Genomic DNA, 17410 nt, shown 5'->3' with positions numbered 1-17410 from the left:
GATTGTAAAGCTAAGTGGGAGTGTGACCTGGCAGGCTGGATGGGCCATCATCAGGGTTGCCAACTGGCTCCAGGTTTTCAGGGCAGGTTAATCCAGTCCTGGTAGTGCCGAAAGGAAAAAGAAGTGCAATTACTCTTACCATATTCAAGAGGAGAAAAAAAATGTAATCATTAGAGTTGCCAGCTGACTCCAGGCCATAAGGCACAAGCTAATCCAGCCTTGGTCTAGCCCCATGGAGTGTAATGTACTGGTAGTTCTAATTATCCTGATGATCAACCTATGAAGCAAGAATTTAGAGGTCCATATTCAGTCACTGTCTCCGGTGTCTCCGGTTTAGTCAGATAAACTTATCCAGCCAAATCTGGAGGTATATTCAGTGGCACAGCCGCGCTCTCTTAAAGTTAGCCGGCTAACTTCAGGGCAGCTCTTTGGACTGACAAGACTTAGCCGGCCAAGTTAAAAGGCTAACTGAATATTGGATCATTTATAATCCAGCTAGAATGTAGCCAGCTAAGTGCCCACATCTTTCTATAGCCGTATAACTTCTGACTATCCGTTAAATGCTTTTGAATGTGGATCTTTTCAATTCCATGTACACAATAGGGAGTAGCCGGGGATGGATTAGTCTGTTCCTTAGGATATGGAGCCAAATATATGTACGTTATGAACTTATGTGCATAATTTTAGGCAACTGAAAACCCGTGTCAGCCAATCCACACTCGTAACTTCTCCCTGACCCTGTTCTAAGCTTCTGAGAATGCATCCTTTTAGGGCTAGTGACCTGGATCCAGCACACAATCGATAAGAGGTACTCGGGGGCGTAAACATCAGAGTACAAGGCTTATGCGGCCCTGGGTGCTGGATCATGCCAAGCCTTACAAAACAGGAACTGAACCCGCCGCTTGGGCTCCTTGCCAAGCAGAATAAGAACCCCCCCTCCATGACATGCATGGAAACCTTTGGGATTTGATTGGGCAGGGGCGTCTTTCTGCAGCACTCCTCGTCCAATGCAGCCATTGGTTCGTTGTCCGCATCAGTCCCTGGAGAAATGGCTGCTGGGAGAGAGCAAGCCGGAATGGTCTGGGCAGAGAGAGGAGCATTCTTGCAGTCATTTTGCTCTTCAAGCATCTGAAAGTCTACCTCCATGCAAAGAACGTGTGGGCATGAAATGGCGTTTCATCGCCTGCTTAACCTCTTGGGCACCCACTGGGGCATTGAATGAGAGGGAGAACGAGCCTCTCTCACTAAAGGAGAGCCTGCACTTGTACGGCGGCGGGACCAGGGCCACAGTTACATCTCATACCTTCCTAGGTGCAGGATAGCCTTTCTCTCCCCACCCCGCCTCCCCAGCCCTCCACTGGAAGAAGGAAGTGAGGGGGGGGGGGGGGGAGGATCATTCCAGGGGATGGAGGTTGAGAGAATCATACTAGCAAGATGTCAAACTGCAGAGCCTCCATGAATCCTATTTAATGTTATTTTTCAAAACTAGAAACAGAAGACGGCACACCAGTCCTGAGTGGCCACTGAAAAGGTATCCCGTACAACTTGGGCGTTCACCTTTATTTCCATGTGCTGAATGAGACCCCCTAGGACAATGTATCCCAGGGTGCCTTGGAAAGGGATGGGAAGTGCAGAACCGGGGCAAGGGGGGAAATCTCCCCACAGGCTACGCAGGTTAGCGCCCCCTCCCCCTCTAGCTGCTTTTCCATGTCAGGTTGCCAGCGGGCTCCGTTACTCCAAACCAGGCAGATTCAAGCCTGATTTTTGCCCCAGTGCACCCATGAACTTGTAGTTCTTTCTTGCTTTCCCTTTGGAAATGAATAAGCAAAACAGAACTGCAATGGGCTAACCAAGACTGGCTCAACCTGACCTGAAAGTGTGACAACCTGGCTCCATTTGATCTTTTATGCTGTCGAAATATCTCCTTTGAATGCAGCTTAATTTGAAAATCAGACCTATTTAGATCTCTGAAGGGAAAAAAAAAAAAAGCAAGTTTTTTAGTTTCTAACCCTATAAAGATCCAAGCCAAAGGTTGGCAATAGGGTATGTGAGGCCAGAAAAGACAGGATAAATAATTCTAATGTCAAAGCTCGGGACTCCTCCCTTAATTTCGCTGGTTTTAATAAACCATTGCACTTTGGAAAGGGGAAGATTGTAAACAGAACAGCTAAAGAACCAAGACGAAGGCTTTGCTCAAACTTTTACAGAATTACTTCAGTCCCTCCCACCCTACTCCACACCCACCCACCCTGTCGGCTGTTTCTCTGTGTTGGGACCGGTCCTGTTCAATATCTTTGTGAGTGACATTGCGGACAGGATAGAAGATAAGGTTTGTCTTTTTGCGGATGACACTAAGATCTGCAACAGAGTGGACACGCCGGAAGGAGTGGAGAGAATGAGACGGGATTTAAGGAAGCTGGAAGAGTGGTCGAAGATATGGCAGCTGAGATTCAGTGCCAAGAAGTGCAGAGTCATGCATATGGGGAGTGGAAATCCGAATGAACTGTATTCGATGGGGGGGGGAAAGGCTGATGTGCACGGAGCAGGAGAGGGACCTTGGGGTGATAGTGTCTAATGATATGAAGTCTGCGAAACAATGCGACAAGGCGATAGCAAAAGCCAGAAGAATGCTGGGCTGCATAGAGAGAGGAATATCGAGTAAGAAAAGGGAAGTGATTATCCCCTTGTACAGGTCCTTGGTGAGGCCTCAGTTCTGGAGACCGTATCTCCGAAGAGACAGAGACAAGATGGAGGCGGTCCAGAGAAGGGCGACCAAAAAGGTGGAGGGTCTTCATCGAATGACTTATGAGGAAAGACTGAAGAATCTAAATATGTACACTCTGGAGGAAAGGAGGAGCAGAGGTGATATGATACAGACTTTCAGATACTTGAAAGGTTTTAATGATCCAAAGACAACCACAAACCTTTTCCGTCGGAAAAAAATCAACAGAACCAGAGGTCACGATTTGAAGCTCCAGGGAGGAAGACTCAGAACCAATGTCAGGAAGTATTTCTTCACGGAGAGGGTGGTGGATGCCTGGAATGCCCTTCCGGAGGAAGTGGTGAAGACCAGAACTGTGAAGGACTTCAAAGGGGCATGGGATAAAAACTGTGGATCCATAAAGTCTAGAGGACGTGAATGAAGTGTGGGTGGCTCGCGGGTATGACGGCTACTACCTGGAGATAATAACCTTATTCAATAAACATACACACGGTTAATGCAACTCCAACATTGCTCTAAGCTTCAACGGCAAGAGGAAATGTGGAAAAAAGGATTTGCATTCACAAAAAAGCGGGGAGTAGCTTGCTTGTTACGGCGGTTACTACCCCAAACCAAATAAGTCTGATACTATATCCAGCATAGCTCTCTGCTTCAACGGCAGGGGAGAAAGACCGATACTTCACTTTCAATGCATATCCAGCATAGCTCTCTGCTTCAACGGCAGGGGAGGAAGACCGATACTTCACGCATATCCAGCATAGCTCTCTGCTTCAACAGCAGGGGAGGAAGACCGATACTTCACGCATATCCAGCATAGCTCTCTGCTTCAACGGCAGGGGAGGAAGACCGATACTTCACGCATATCCAGCATAGCTCTCTGCTTCAACGGCAGGGGAGGAAGACCGATACTTCACGCATATCCAGCATAGCTCTCTGCTTCAACGGCAGGGGAGGAAGACCGATACTTCAAGCATATCCAGCATAGCTCTCTGCTTTAACGGCAGGGGAGGAAGACCGATACTTCACGCATATCCAGCATAGCTCTCTGATTCAATGGCAGGGGAGGAAGACCGATACTTCACGCATATCCAGCATAGCTCTCTGATTCAACGGCAGGGGGAATGAAGAAAAGTGGATCTACATACAGAGAACAACCAACAAGGACTGAATTACATAGTCTGGGTAAACAAATAAGCATGGGTGTAGCTTGCTTATTGCGGCGGTTACTACCCCTAACTAATTAAGCTAGATATTTCACTTAGATGCAGTTCCAATACTGCTCTCTACATTAATGGTGTGGGTGGAAGGGAAATAGAACCAAAAGGTTACTAAGAGCCAAGAGAAACAGATAAATATGAGAAGAAAAAAAAGTGTGAAGTTTGCTGGGCAGACTGGATGGGCCGTTTGGTCTTCTTCTGCCATCATTTCTATGTTTCTAATATAAACTCTTAAGAGGCCTCAGTTCTTGAAGCCTTTCCTTCAATTAATCTCATCTATAACTCCCTTTCTTTAATTCCACACAATTACGGCCTCACTGTATTGTTGTCTAGATTGTAAGCTCCAAGGAGCAGGGACTGTAGCGCGCCGAGTGCATCTGGCAACGCTTCTCCAAAACAATTAATAATAACATCTGTTGGTTAACAGTGCTATGGCTGCAGGGCATTAAGGGGATGGGAGGGGTTCATTTTTTACTTAAAAAAAAAAATATATATAGCCAGATATAATGAGCTGATCTGTTCATTAGAGCGGGCTCAGGCACATGAAAAAGAGAGCTCCCAGCCCAGCCTCTGAAGCCAAGGATCACACGCACACAGAAGCCTTCCTCATTAAAACTTAGAACGAGGGCTAGCCAAGGATTAGGGACTCGTCGCCCTGCGCCTGTGCCGCCTGGTGACAAACAGGAGAGGCAGGGCGAGAATTCGTTTCAGCACAGGGGCTGCATCCCTAGGATGCCTGTAGAGCCCCTGGAATGAGCCTTCGTGGTCGATTCGTCATGTTTCTAGGTGGCGAGACGTAAAAATGGTCACCAGGAGACTGATCACACAAATCTTAACCTCAGTAGAAAATTTTTTTGCTTTAAATAGGTAAAGTTTGTAGGACCTTCATGACCTTAGTTTGCAAATAGTCACAAACTGTATAGATCTCTGGTCCAACTTTATTATTTTTATTTTCCAGACTCACTAGGAGTAACAACTTTTTTAATGAAGATTTTTATCTATTTACTTAAAAAGTCATGAAAGTCCCCGGGGCAAAATAGATTATCTCCTATTGTTTCACGAAGAAAGAGAGCATCTTAATATCAAACACCTACGGTAACTTAAATGTCCAGTCCGTACATCACCCCAACATGGCCATGTTTCGATTGTTCTCTGCTTCAGGGGGTCTTCACATCCAGATTAGCCTTGCTAAAGAAAAATATTTTGGAGTTTATTGAATATCTTTCTGATGCTGAACTTAAATGGGAAGTTGAGGGGTGTTTTGTGAGAAGGTGGCAGGGAAAATTGGCCACCTGCACAGATTTCTGCCAGCTTTTGTGATCTTCTCTTCCCCCCCTCCTCAACTCCCTCCCCCCCCCCCCCCCCCCCCCCCCCACTTTTTCTGTCTTTTCTGCAAACTATTGTGAATGTTCCTACGACCAGGCGAAGTTTACCAAATGTTGGAGAAATGAAGCTGACCCATTACAAATACCCCCACCACGGTGACACATCCCGGAAGGCTTCAACCGCTGGAAGGGAAGTCCGACATTTTGGGGCAATGGTTGGGAGGCTGTTACAGCTTCGTTCCTAACACCTGACAAAGCCTTCTCTAGTGGGGTTCAAACCATGCTGGTTTGGCGCAGCAGCTGCATTCATTTTGGGAAAACTGGATTTTTTGTTTGAAGGTCCTGAGACCTTTTATTGAGCTAACATAAAAATAATTAGAAGTGATTTCAAGTACTTGAGTTTTCAAGACCAGGTTAAGTCCCATCTTGGAAGATTTGGGAGTATTTTGCACTGTCTGTTTGTGTCTGTGAGATGCCCACTCTGCTGCTGACCATGGTAGTACGTATCCTGTGCTGGAAGAACGTATGTGTGTGTGTGTGTGTGTGTGTGTGTGAAATTATGATTTTTTTCGGCGACTACCCTTTAGTTTGGAATTCTTTCTTTATTTCCTGTCCTGCCCATGGTGAAGGATGCATGACAGGAACTCAAGGTTGCAAGGCGAAGAGCAGGAGACGAACAAGAAACAAGAGAAACTGGGCATCGGCTAGGCCCAATGGAAGACAGCCAACCTTTAGAAGCTTGAAGTAAAGACAGCCAAGGGAGCAGCCTCTCCCTCCTGGTGTACGGTGGTGGAATCTTCTGACGGAAAGACACAAGGAGCAAGGGGATGGGGAGAATGCAGAGGAGGACGGGATTGAGACCCTGTCTAGGACAAAGTGAGGGGACCATGGTAGTTCCAGAAGCTTCCAACTCAAAACATTCATCATCGCCTTATCTCTCTTAGCTAATTTTATTTTTCCTACTTCATTTCCACTTTCTTTGCCTGTATGAGTGCATACACAAATATACGATATTACTGGGCTTAGCAGTTTGGTAGGATTCACAGTGACCACGTTTGAGCCCTGAACTACAAGTCCAGAATATTCTTGAGCCACAAGTTCACGTTTTGTCTCTACCTTTGGCAAGTGCCTACTAAGGGTTTCTGTTGTGCCACAAGACATTCCTCTGCACCTGTGCCCTTGAGTTTACCCAGCTCTAACTCAATGATAACGCTAGTAATAGTAAGGGCTTTCTTCCTTCCAGCCTCGGAAGTTCTCACACAGAACAGGCCGTACACCACAAAGAGATTGTTTAATGTAGGTCTCCAAGGCCTTGGAAAGTGCTCAGGGAAGCCTGTTTGGAAGAAAGGCAGCAGGTAAGCCCAGGCTCTTAGAATATGACAAGGGAGGTCAAAGCTCCTGCAATCGTGGAAACCAAAATGAACTCCCATCCAGCTAACAGGACACAACACTGGGAGACCCTTCCACCATCTGTCGGCATCCAATACCATTTCCCTTTAAGCTCTTTTCCTGCTAGTGGCCTTCCCACATGCCCTATATATATATATATATATATATTTTTTTTTTTTTTTATTTTTTTTTTTAATTTTTTTTTTTAATCATCAGGCGGCGGATTTCAAAAGCAACCTACTGCGAGGGAGAGAAAGGCTCCCTTATTGAGATCATTTGCAAAGTTTCTGGAAGCCCAGGTCTTATGTGAAAGTTAACCAACCCTTCTCCCCCCCCCTCTCTGCACCTCACAAATGCCCCCAGCCCAATAATAGCTGTTATCTTTTGTAATGGGATTAGTGAGACCCCTTCTCCCATTTTATTAACCTTACTGGTTTGAAGACCACTCCCCCACTCCACAAAAAAAAAAAACAACACACAAAGAAAACTGATTTAAAGTGACTCAGTAACCTGGAAATTGTAGTGGATTTAGAGGAGGGGTGGGGGCGAGGAGGACACGGCAAGAAGGCTGAAAGGTTTAAACCGGTGAACAAATTGCCTCTCCGTAGGGATGCCTGACTTGCCTTTCCCAGAGCGAAGCACAAAGCTCGTGGTTGGCGAACAGAGAGGGTACAGCTGAGCGAGTAACCCCCCCGCAAGCCATTCCACCACAGATACGGGCAGTGTTCACTTCCAGTTTACAAGGCCCCGGTCCTTGTGGAGTTGGCTTGTTATCCCTGCCAGCCTTGCTGGCGGCCCTGCTGGTTGCTCGGAATTGTTTGCCGCGGCGCACTTAGGCCTCAAACCTTCTGAGCTGCACCTCCATCTCACAGACACAGACAGACAATGCAAAATACTCCCAAATCATCCAAGATGGGACTTAACCTGGTCTTGAAAACTCAAGTACTTGAAATCACTTCTAATTATTTTTATGTTAGCTCAAACCTTCAAACAAAAAAATCCAGTTTTCCCAAAATGAATGCAGCTGCTGTGCCAAAGCAGCATGGTTCGAACCCCACTAGAGAAGGCTTTGTCAAGTGTTAGGAAACGAAGCTGTAACCGCCTCCCAACCATTGCCCCAAAATGTTGGACTTCCCTTCCAGCTGCACCTCCAGGCCTAGTCAAACCTGCAGTTAGAGCTTGGTTCTGCCATTCCTGCCTGCCTCGATCTGGCTGAACGTAAGAGGAACTCAACGAACGAAAGTTAGTTTGACCCTCATAATAGGCTTCATTGTATAGTCTTGAAAACAACCTTAGAACTCCACCTTACATTAATCACCGGTAAATCACTCGATGATTAAATATAAGGCAGAGTTCTAAAGTTGTTTTCGGACTTCAAGGTACTTCTTATATAACTATCACACATTTACCTACGGGTCCAACTAAAAAATTGTAGGTGACCGTGGTTTGCTAAGTGAACATAAGAAGTGCCCTGCTGGGTCAGACCCCTGGTCCATTGAGCCCTGGATCCTGTCACCGACAGTGGCCAACCCAGGTCGCCGAGAAGGACCCGGCAGATCCTAATGGGGAGAATGCCTTCCCTGCTGCTCACTCCCAGTAATAAGAGAGGACGATCCCTAAGTCAACCTGGCTAATAATTGTTGACGGGCCCTGTTCCCCCAGGAACCCTGGCCGCACCTGGTTTTTAAACTGGGCTATTGTGCCACCCTCAGTCACATCCTGTGGCGACAAACTTTCTCAGATTTGTTCTACATCTGCTACCAATTCATTGCATGTCAATGCTGGGAGCAAACCAAGAATCTCCTTCCTTCCTTTGCCTTAGCTGGAGCTTCCATCACCTCCTTGCAGCAAGATCCAAAAGGGAGGCCTGAGATTTCCAAGCTGCCTTTGCAACTTTTAAAGGTCCCAGGTGTGGTTCTCTGTCTCCTTAAATTCCAAATAAAAGGGAATTATCCCTGGTATGTAATCTAACCTACAGCAGACACTAACCACATGCTAAACCATGACTGAAGGTTGTGTGGTCTGAGCATATGATCACAATTCAAGAGACATTCCTGCCAACTAAAACCTTAGTTTGGCAATATGCATTTTTTTGAGGAATAACTGACTTATTTCTTATATTGGTAGCCGATTAAATTGTCTTCCTATAAATAGCTACCTTTATCAGAAAAATGCATCCGAGCTAATGCAGAGGGGGAGATTAGAGAAGAGTATTTGGGGGGGGACACGGGACTGGGAGCCGAGGTGGAGCTGAGAGTGGAAGAGAAGGATGGAAGCAGTGGCCAAACTCCTGTCTGCTTCTGCTACCTGGCGGCCAGACCTAGCCCTTGGTGCTCTCCTGAGCCACGGCAGCTTGTTTTGTTTTGGTTTTTTTTCCCCCAGGGTATCCAGCAGCAGCAGCAGCAGCTCAATCCTTCCCCTGGATTTAATTACTAATAGCCACCTCTGGCTTAACCGAGCTACGATCTCCGGCTGGGAACATGTTGGACGGCGCTAAGAGGCGCTGCTGGCGGCTCCGCGAATGTCCCCACTTTGCCCATTGAGTATCTAATTTACAGCGCGAGCCCCTGGGGACTCGCGCCGCATGTACTGGATTGCCCCCCACCCCCCCAGGGGCAGCTCGCGGCAACCCAACCGCTCTCGCCCGAGGACAAAGCCGTTGGGTTGTGTTTTTTTTTCCGGAGGAAGCGCGTGACGCTCTTGGAACGCGCCGAGACCGGACAAAGCCACATAGTGAAAATAGCATAGGCTGGCAGCGAGAATGTTTCTCGTTTCAGTGACGCGATCCAGGCCTCGGAGGGGAGCCGAGTTGGGCTTCCCTGCCAGGCTTCAGTGTTACTTTTTCCATCATGTCGTCCGGGGGGGGGGGGGGGGGGGTGAGGAGAAACCTCTGGCCCCTGCTCCCCCCCCCTTCCCCCGGGATCCAGCCGGTCCCCTGGGTCTCCTCGGTAGAAACTCCGTAATAAGCGGCTTTCCCACCTCCTCGGGGAGTGTGAATCACATTCTGGCGACACCTGCACTGCTTCTGGTAAGGGGAGCCCTGTGAGATGTGATAATAGTGGCGAACCATATGGGAGAGCAGCACGGCACAGGGTGCCACCAAAAGAGGGCGGGAGAGGTAGGAGATTAATTATGAACAAAGAGACTGTTATTTCCATTCTAGGCTTATTACCAGAAGCACAGGATTATGTGTGTGCGTCTTATGTGCTGTGCTTGCTGTATCATGAAATATTTCTCATATACAGAATATATTCCCAAGCTTGGAAATCTGGCATATAAGTGTAAAATGTGTGGGGTCCTAGTGCTACTACACATCGCTTCTATAGCGCTACTCGATGTACGTAGCACGGTACAAAAGATGCATAACAGCCAATCCTTGCGCAGTAGGGCTTGCAATCTAATCCAGACAACCATACCTGGCAAAAGAGACTTTCAGGCTGAGGCTCAATTTTGCCGGCGTCGGTTCTCAAACCCGCTGACAGCCACGGATTCGGAAACCGGACGCCGGCAAAATTGAACGTCCAGTTCACAAGCCGCGGGCCGATTTACAATTTTTTTTTTTTAATTATTTTTAACTTTTGGGACCTCCGACTTAAATCGGAGGGTGCATAGAAAAGCAGTTTTTACTGCTTTTCTGTACACTTCCCTGGCGCCGGCAGAAATTAACGCCAGCCTTTGGGTAGGTGCTAATTTCTGAAAGTAAAATGTGTGGCTTTGCTGCACATTTTGTTTTCTTTATCGTGCGGGAATGACTAACAGCGCCCGCAACATGCATTTGCATGTTGCGGGCGCTGTTAGTTTCAGGGGGGTTGGACTCGCGTTTTCGACGCTCTATTACTGAATAAGGGGTAAAGCTAACGCGTCGAAAATGCACGTCCAAACGTGGGTTAACAGTGCACTCCACCGGCCTGAGAATTTCAATTATTAAGACTATGTTTAAAACCAATAAGCCTGTGAGCAAGATAATCAAGGGCTTAATATTTAAAAGCAGCCCCAGAAAAGTGATTACCCTGGTGGTCCGAGCAGCGGACTGTGAATCAGGGAAGCCAGGGTTCAAATCCCACTGCTGCTTCTCGTGACCTCGGGCAGGTCACGTCACTCTGTTGCCTCAGGTGCAAACTTAGAGGATGAGCCCTCTGGGGACAGGGAAAATACCTGCCGTACCTGACTGTAATCAACCTTGAACTAAACGAAAGGCGGAATATGAATCACGTAAGACCCGCGAGAGAGCCTGATGCACCAATGCAAGGTGGAACGTGCGGAGTCAGCGGTGGAAGAAACGGGCACAGAGAGACGAGAGGTTATAGGGAGCTGCAGAGAAAAAAAAGTCCCTGTGGGTAAGAGGACTTGAAATATATGCAGAAATGGACAGGGATCCACTGTAGTGGACTTGAGAACGGGGGAGAGGGTTATATGGGGTACCTAGCAATGCTGGTGAAAGATAAGCCGTGCAGCTGAATTTTGGAAACATTAGAGAGAAATGGGAGACCTGTGAGGAGCAGGGGGGCCATGACCGCTCTCTATGTGTTGCTATCCAATCCATCTATTTAGCTGACACTTGTGCATTTTTTTCCCCCTCTCTGGCATTAACAAAATCGCATGACCACAGATAAACCCAGCTGTTGACCGGTCAGTAGAGAGAGGTGCAGATTTACAGCCTACAGAAATACGTATATAGCTAGATCATTTATTGCAGTGAAAAAAAGTGAAAAGTCCTGAAGTGTTTGCTCCAAACTCATATAAGCAAGCTAGCAATAGTCAATTGATTTCACTTTTTTTTTGAGGTGGGAGGGGGCTTACAATTGGCCGCCATTCTCAGTTCCTGCATCTTGCCTAGCCAACACCCTTTTTTATATATATATATATATATATTTTTTTTTTTTTTATTTTATTTTTTTTTACTGTTCACGGTGCACTATGTCCTATGGAAAACGTTTTCACAGAGAAGGAAACGTCACCCAAGGAAAATCTTAAGAGCTCTTCACGGCTCCTTAGCAGGCGACAGTCGACCCGATGACACCGGCAAACTTTCTTCATACGTTTTTTTTTGTTTTTTGTTTTTATTTCTTTGAAAGACGGTCACACAAGCGATGAAAACGGTCAAGAGAGAACCAGCAATCATAATCAAAGCATCTGATGAACATGATAGTAGGGAAAGGAAAAATCATGGCAATACCTCACCACAAGGGTGACATCACGGGAGCTAGAAGGATGCTTTAGGGTAAATGCTACCCCCTCCCCTCCTCCCCCATATTGACTACAAACCTGTTCGCCTATTGATATTTAAATGGTCCAAGGGATCTCCTTAAGAGCCTAAATGCTCAGCCATTTCTGATCTGAGCACGGGGTAAGTAAATGTAAGACATACTCTCCGCTTCAGAAAGATTTTTTATTTAAGATGACTGAATTATGAGTGTATATGAAGGATGCGTAAATGGGAAGCAGCCAGGGTTGACGCCTTGACAACTGGCTCCACTGCGTGCAAGTTCAGAACTTGTGCCAGTTCGACCCCCCTTTTGCATCTCCCCCCTATCGACTGAAACCTGGAAGAATATCCATAAGCAGATATGTCTGGTTTTCAATAAGCAAAATGAAGCAAAACTGAAACCGTCTCCCAGACAGAAGATTGCAAAATGAAAGAACTGGAGCAGGAAGGTGTATATAAATATCTAGGAGCAGAGGAAGGTGGAAAAATTTGGCATAAAGTATTGAGAGAAAAGATCAGTAAAGAGTGAAGCTGATATTGAAAAGTGCCTTAACAGCGCGGAATAAGATACAACTCATCAACCAGCTTGCGATTCCTGCACTATCATGCAGTTTTGGAATGGTAGACTGGCCCCATAAATATCTAGAAGAATTGGATGTAAAAACAAGAAAGCATTCCTACCAGGTAACCTCTAAGAGCCAGGGTATGGCAAGACTGTACATCCAAAGAGCTGAAGGCAATAAGTAGAGAGCAGGTGCAGATGTCCCATGCAAATACTGCCACGCATACTTTCAAAACTGGAAGGATATGCGTAAATTAGTTCCCTGCCCTCAACTCTACCCCCCGGCAATGCTGCTTTGCAGGAAGCATGAAATCACTTCTGTGTGTAATTTTACATGTGCAAATCCTGGGGTGCTTTTGAAAAAGCACATTTACACCCATAAATGTTTTTGAATCTTACTCCCATAGTGCTTAACTTAATATGGGAAGCTTATTTTGCCATGCGTAAACGGACATGATCCCTTCTGACAACTCTGTATGGATTCCCTTTCTTCTTTTTATATTTGAAGGGTGGCAGGAAGTAAATTAAAGCTTATACATTCCTAGAGGAAGGGAAAATTCATGAAAGCACTCAACAGGGAAGAGCTGATTTGAGAGTCAATATTCACCAACAGAAAAATAAGAGACATTATATGAGAAAAGGTCCTCAAGAGGTTGTCTAGTCCATCCCCTGTCTTCAGGTAGGACCAGTGGTTCCTGACCCATCCCAGATTGCTGTTTGTCTAACCTGTTCTATAAAATTCTCTAGATCAGGAGATTCCACCACCTGCCAATAAGAAACTTAAGTATGCCAAGGAGAAAGAGAGGCAGCCTAAAAACATATTATCATGGTTGAGAAGCTCGCTGCAAGACTGGTGTCCATGGGATGGGACAACTGGTTGAGCTCTGACCAACTAGGTCTCGTTACTTTTTTAATTCCATTAGTTGCTGGTTGCACACTTACAGCACAGAGTACGCACTCAAAGGAGTCCGCCATTTTGGAATTCAAGGGAAAAGCAAAAATTACATTAAAAAAACAAAACCCTAGGGAATCTGGCCAACACAAAGCCAAATCTACTTCCTTAGTGAAGATCAGCTGAGCCCCAAGACAGCTAAGGTCCCTTTGTGCCACACAGCAGGAGAAGGGCTGGAAACCTCACACAGAGGCTGAACTGGGCATTTCAGATGTTATCAATAACAAGAAAAGGCAAATGAATAACATAAAACAGATCCTTTAACTTCTTTGCCTAGAGAGGAGCCGTGGAAAGGTTTGCAGTCCTCTCCTGGCCATTGAAAGAGCACACTTGCTTCTCTGACCTTGGACAGTGCTAATTACAAGGTTTTCTGTCCCAGTTCTCTCTATTGACCTCTGACACAATATGGTTTTCTTTTCCTGTCGCCTAAACAAATTTCAATAAAAAAAAAAAAGTAATTAAAATAATTAGTGTTGCAGTACCGTGCTTCCTTCCCGGCCTTCACCGTCCTGCTTTATAGAACTTTCTGGATAGAATAAGACAGCCAAGGTCAGCAGTTCTTTATGAAGAAAAGGGTCTGAAAGCCTGAAACGCCAAGTTTATTTATAAAACGAATGAATGTGAAATGAAAGACTCCTTGAACAAAGAGGCTACTGCATAATGGGGGAGCCTATAATGACTCCTGTATTGAAGATGTTGTCGATTCACTAATTGCCCTAACTGCTTGGGCACGGCTTAGGGGTCACACAAGAAAGGGGCATTTGTGACACCTCTTGTACACCTACAGTCAATTGGCTGTGATTAGCATAAAGCAAGGGGATGGAAGGGTTTTCCCTCGCATGGCCTCCACCAGGGCACCAGTTCCCCTCCTCCCCTCCCCCACCAGCAGCTGTCGCCATATTGGCCTAGAAGGGGTTTAAAAAAATGTTTGCGCTTCTAAAGAAGGCGGACCTCTGCGGGGAGGGGGGTGGGTCATTTTTTCTCTGCTCCTGGGTTCCGCCTGGGAGCTTCAGGACTATCAGAGCTTAGGATGAGGTTCCGAGGACAAGACCCCCTACCAGCATCTTGCCCTTCCGCCTTCCCACGTTAGGTGCAGATTCAGTGCAAAAGTGCTACCATGACTAACGTTTAGGGCTACCAGGCGATTGTAGGTCTACAGCCATATGCTGAGTCCATCTTGGTTTTATCTGATTTCATGCAAGGGACTTTTGAAATGTCAAGTGGAATCCATGTATGAAGTGGACTGGAAGGCTAATTCCAGCGCCAGTTTAATTCATCCCTGCCGGTTCGCCTTAGCCACAAGCTAGCTACAGGCCGTAAGCCTTCCCTCTCCCCATTTTCCGCCATATGCAAACCTTTTACTTTCAGCACCTTGCTTTGCGATGATCTAATTTCTCGGATGCTGCGCAGTTTATAGTCTGGGTCTGCAGAAAGCAGCAGAATCAGCAATCTGATTTCATAGGACAGCATTGACCAGAGCCAGTCCTGAAGCCTTACCTGGTAGGCCCAGGTTTTACGATGCCCACCCATGGTGAATATGAATGAGAGCTATACTGGTGTGACCCTAGGCTTTATTTAATCCTGTTCCCAAAAGCAGATAATGGTATAATCCCATACATCCCTCTTTGCTGAGTAATGTTCCAGTGGGGAGTAGAGTTCTCCCCATTGCTAACTTAAGACTAATTTGTGGTTGGAGCTCAACAGACTCTTGAGACAGGTCCAGGGTAATATTCCAAGTGAACCTATTTTTCTACTCTTGTGGGCTGGAGGGGACAATCCCAGAGTTTTTCAGTGGCGGGAAGATGAGGTTTTTTCTGTGATGGGGCACAAGCTCTGGACCCCTTTTGCCGGAGAATCTGCGTGCAATTGATGATATTTGTGTTTTTAGAGAACATTTAAAAGCTTATTTATTTAAGCAGGCTTTGAACTTGGGGTAAGTTGAGCTCTCGTTGATAGCTGGCATGAAACAAAGTTTGTTGTAGATCTTCACTATATGAATTTTAATCATTTGCTGTATTTTGTGATTGCCAGAATTTATGATGCTGTAACCTGCCTAGTACGATTGTTTCGCAATAGGCGGGATATAAGTATTATTAAACACACAAATAAATGTTCATCCGACTACATGGTCTGTCTATCGTTGGAGAGAATGTTTGGAAAGGGGGAGCAACTTTATTATTTAATTAGTGCCTGCCCTGCCATGTCAACACTGAAAAACGTGGACAATCTGCCCTCCAAATCTTGAGAGGGAGGATTTGAAAGTTAACAGACTGTTTGTTGTAACTGTTTACTACAAATTGCACCTCAGCTTGAAGCAAAGTCCTTGGGAACAGCCATCACCTGTGAGATGAGCGCAGTTTGTGGGACTGTGAGAAGGCCAGGTGAAGTGTTTCCCCATTGGCTCTCATAGCTCTGAATCGCTGAAGCTTAAATTCATGTGAACCTGGTAGGGCTACACTGGAAGCTCGGTGCCTGCAGATATCTCTGGTGGTACATCAGCACCAGGTCTCCAGAAACCCCAGACCTGCCAGGTGAGACACCAGGGCGAGGCCGATAAGCACGGCGGGCTACCACCTGCCAGGCGTTCATGGTACGCCAGCTGTCTTGCAGAAGGCAGTGGGCTCGTATAAACAACTACAGAAGAGTTGAGATCAGGGTTTAACGTGTTACACTAATGTACTGACAGATGGCAACACGCTGCTGACATTAAATCTCTCCTGTTCACTTTCGGAACTCCCAGCCTAATGGTTCCCCAGGGAAACTGTGGATCCTGTTTGGGGGGAGGGGGGGGGGAGGAGAGCCAGGTGGAAAACTTAGGATTCTGGGATTCACAGCCTTGCTGGGTGGCAGAAGGCACTTTGATGGACATTTAGAAAGGGAGGAATTATTGTGGTGCACAACAGGATTCTTCTACAAAGAAACACCATGATATCCACCTCTTTGTAGCAAATCTTGGTGATTACAGCATATTGGATTCTTATCTCCCAACATAATTCCTTCTGCAGTATTTTTTTTTTCCAGACCTCAAACTGCTCTGGAAGAACCTCGCTTTATAAATGACTCACTGACCATGGCCCGATCCTACGCCTTCTACCCCCAAGCGATCGTCACTTTGTGACCCTACGGTGCTGTATACACACCGGTGGCGCTTCGTAAATTAAATAAGTGCGTGTCGACAATGCTTTGGGAAACCCTGCAGATGTTCTGCCTCCAGTATCACTAAGAGATAAATGGAAAGTACCGTACAAGGGTGAGACAGCAGTTATCTTTTACCTCCCCTCTAACCTGCAGAGTTACTCAAGTTCACTCCTTCTTCTCACCCCTTCAATCAAACCCAACCAACACAGCCATGAGGAAGTGACTCTAGAGACGCTGGTTAATAGGTCAGATGTTAACCCCAACTGAAGAGAGCACCAAGACTTTAGAGAACACACATACCCATTATGCAATATCCCCCACCCCCACGCCCTCCGCTCCTTCCGAGGTAAGCTTCTCAATGCCTTTCATTGCTCTTGGGAACTCCTGGACTGAATTGCTGGCTGGGGATTGTTAACACGCAAGTGAATGAATGCAAAAGTCTCTTAAACAAGCCTGGAGGTCAATTTTATTGATAAAGCTGGTTCTTAAGAGACCTCCAGGACAAAGCAGTTGTCTTTAGGGGGTCATCCAGGGCAACGGGAGGAGGGGTGGAGGGCCCTGAATCAATGGCCTGAGGGGAGTGCCATCGGGCTATTGACCTCTGTGTTGTTGGAGTGTTTGCGCAGTTTGACCTCCCCCCCAGCCTTGGCTTTGTTCTTGCATTTAAGCCGTGGACTGCTGACAAATTGGCGGAACCGTGCAGTGCGGCGGGGGAAGGTAATAAATTCCCATTTTTGCGCCTTCACGCCCGTCCAGAGCTCTCTGGCCAAGAGCATCACCCCCCCACACCCCCCACACCCCCGACATAGCCCTCTGCAGGAGACGCACGGTGCTGTTGCATTATCCCGGGCGAAGCAAGGCAGCAAGCATAACAAAGTCCTTAAAATCCACATGGTGGC

The 17410-nt window shown here is 46.6% G+C and overlaps 1 long non-coding RNA gene across 1 annotated transcript in view; it reads left to right on the top strand.

The window, feature by feature from the left end:
* The first annotated feature begins 9575 nt into the window (after nucleotides 1-9575).
* The window catches only part of LOC115078897, an 88304-nt gene continuing 80469 nt past the window's right edge, over nucleotides 9576-17410 (top strand). Inside the window, exon 1 of the long non-coding RNA XR_003853165.1 lies at nucleotides 9576-9681. This is a non-coding gene — a long non-coding RNA (uncharacterized LOC115078897). The remainder of the gene's footprint in view (nucleotides 9682-17410) is intronic.

Source organism: Rhinatrema bivittatum, chromosome 16 (assembly GCF_901001135.1).
Source record: "Rhinatrema bivittatum chromosome 16, aRhiBiv1.1, whole genome shotgun sequence".
Classification (NCBI taxonomy): domain Eukaryota; kingdom Metazoa; phylum Chordata; class Amphibia; order Gymnophiona; family Rhinatrematidae; genus Rhinatrema; species Rhinatrema bivittatum.
Note: the sequence above shows the minus strand (reverse complement) of the source record. Positions and strands in the feature narration are given on the sequence as shown.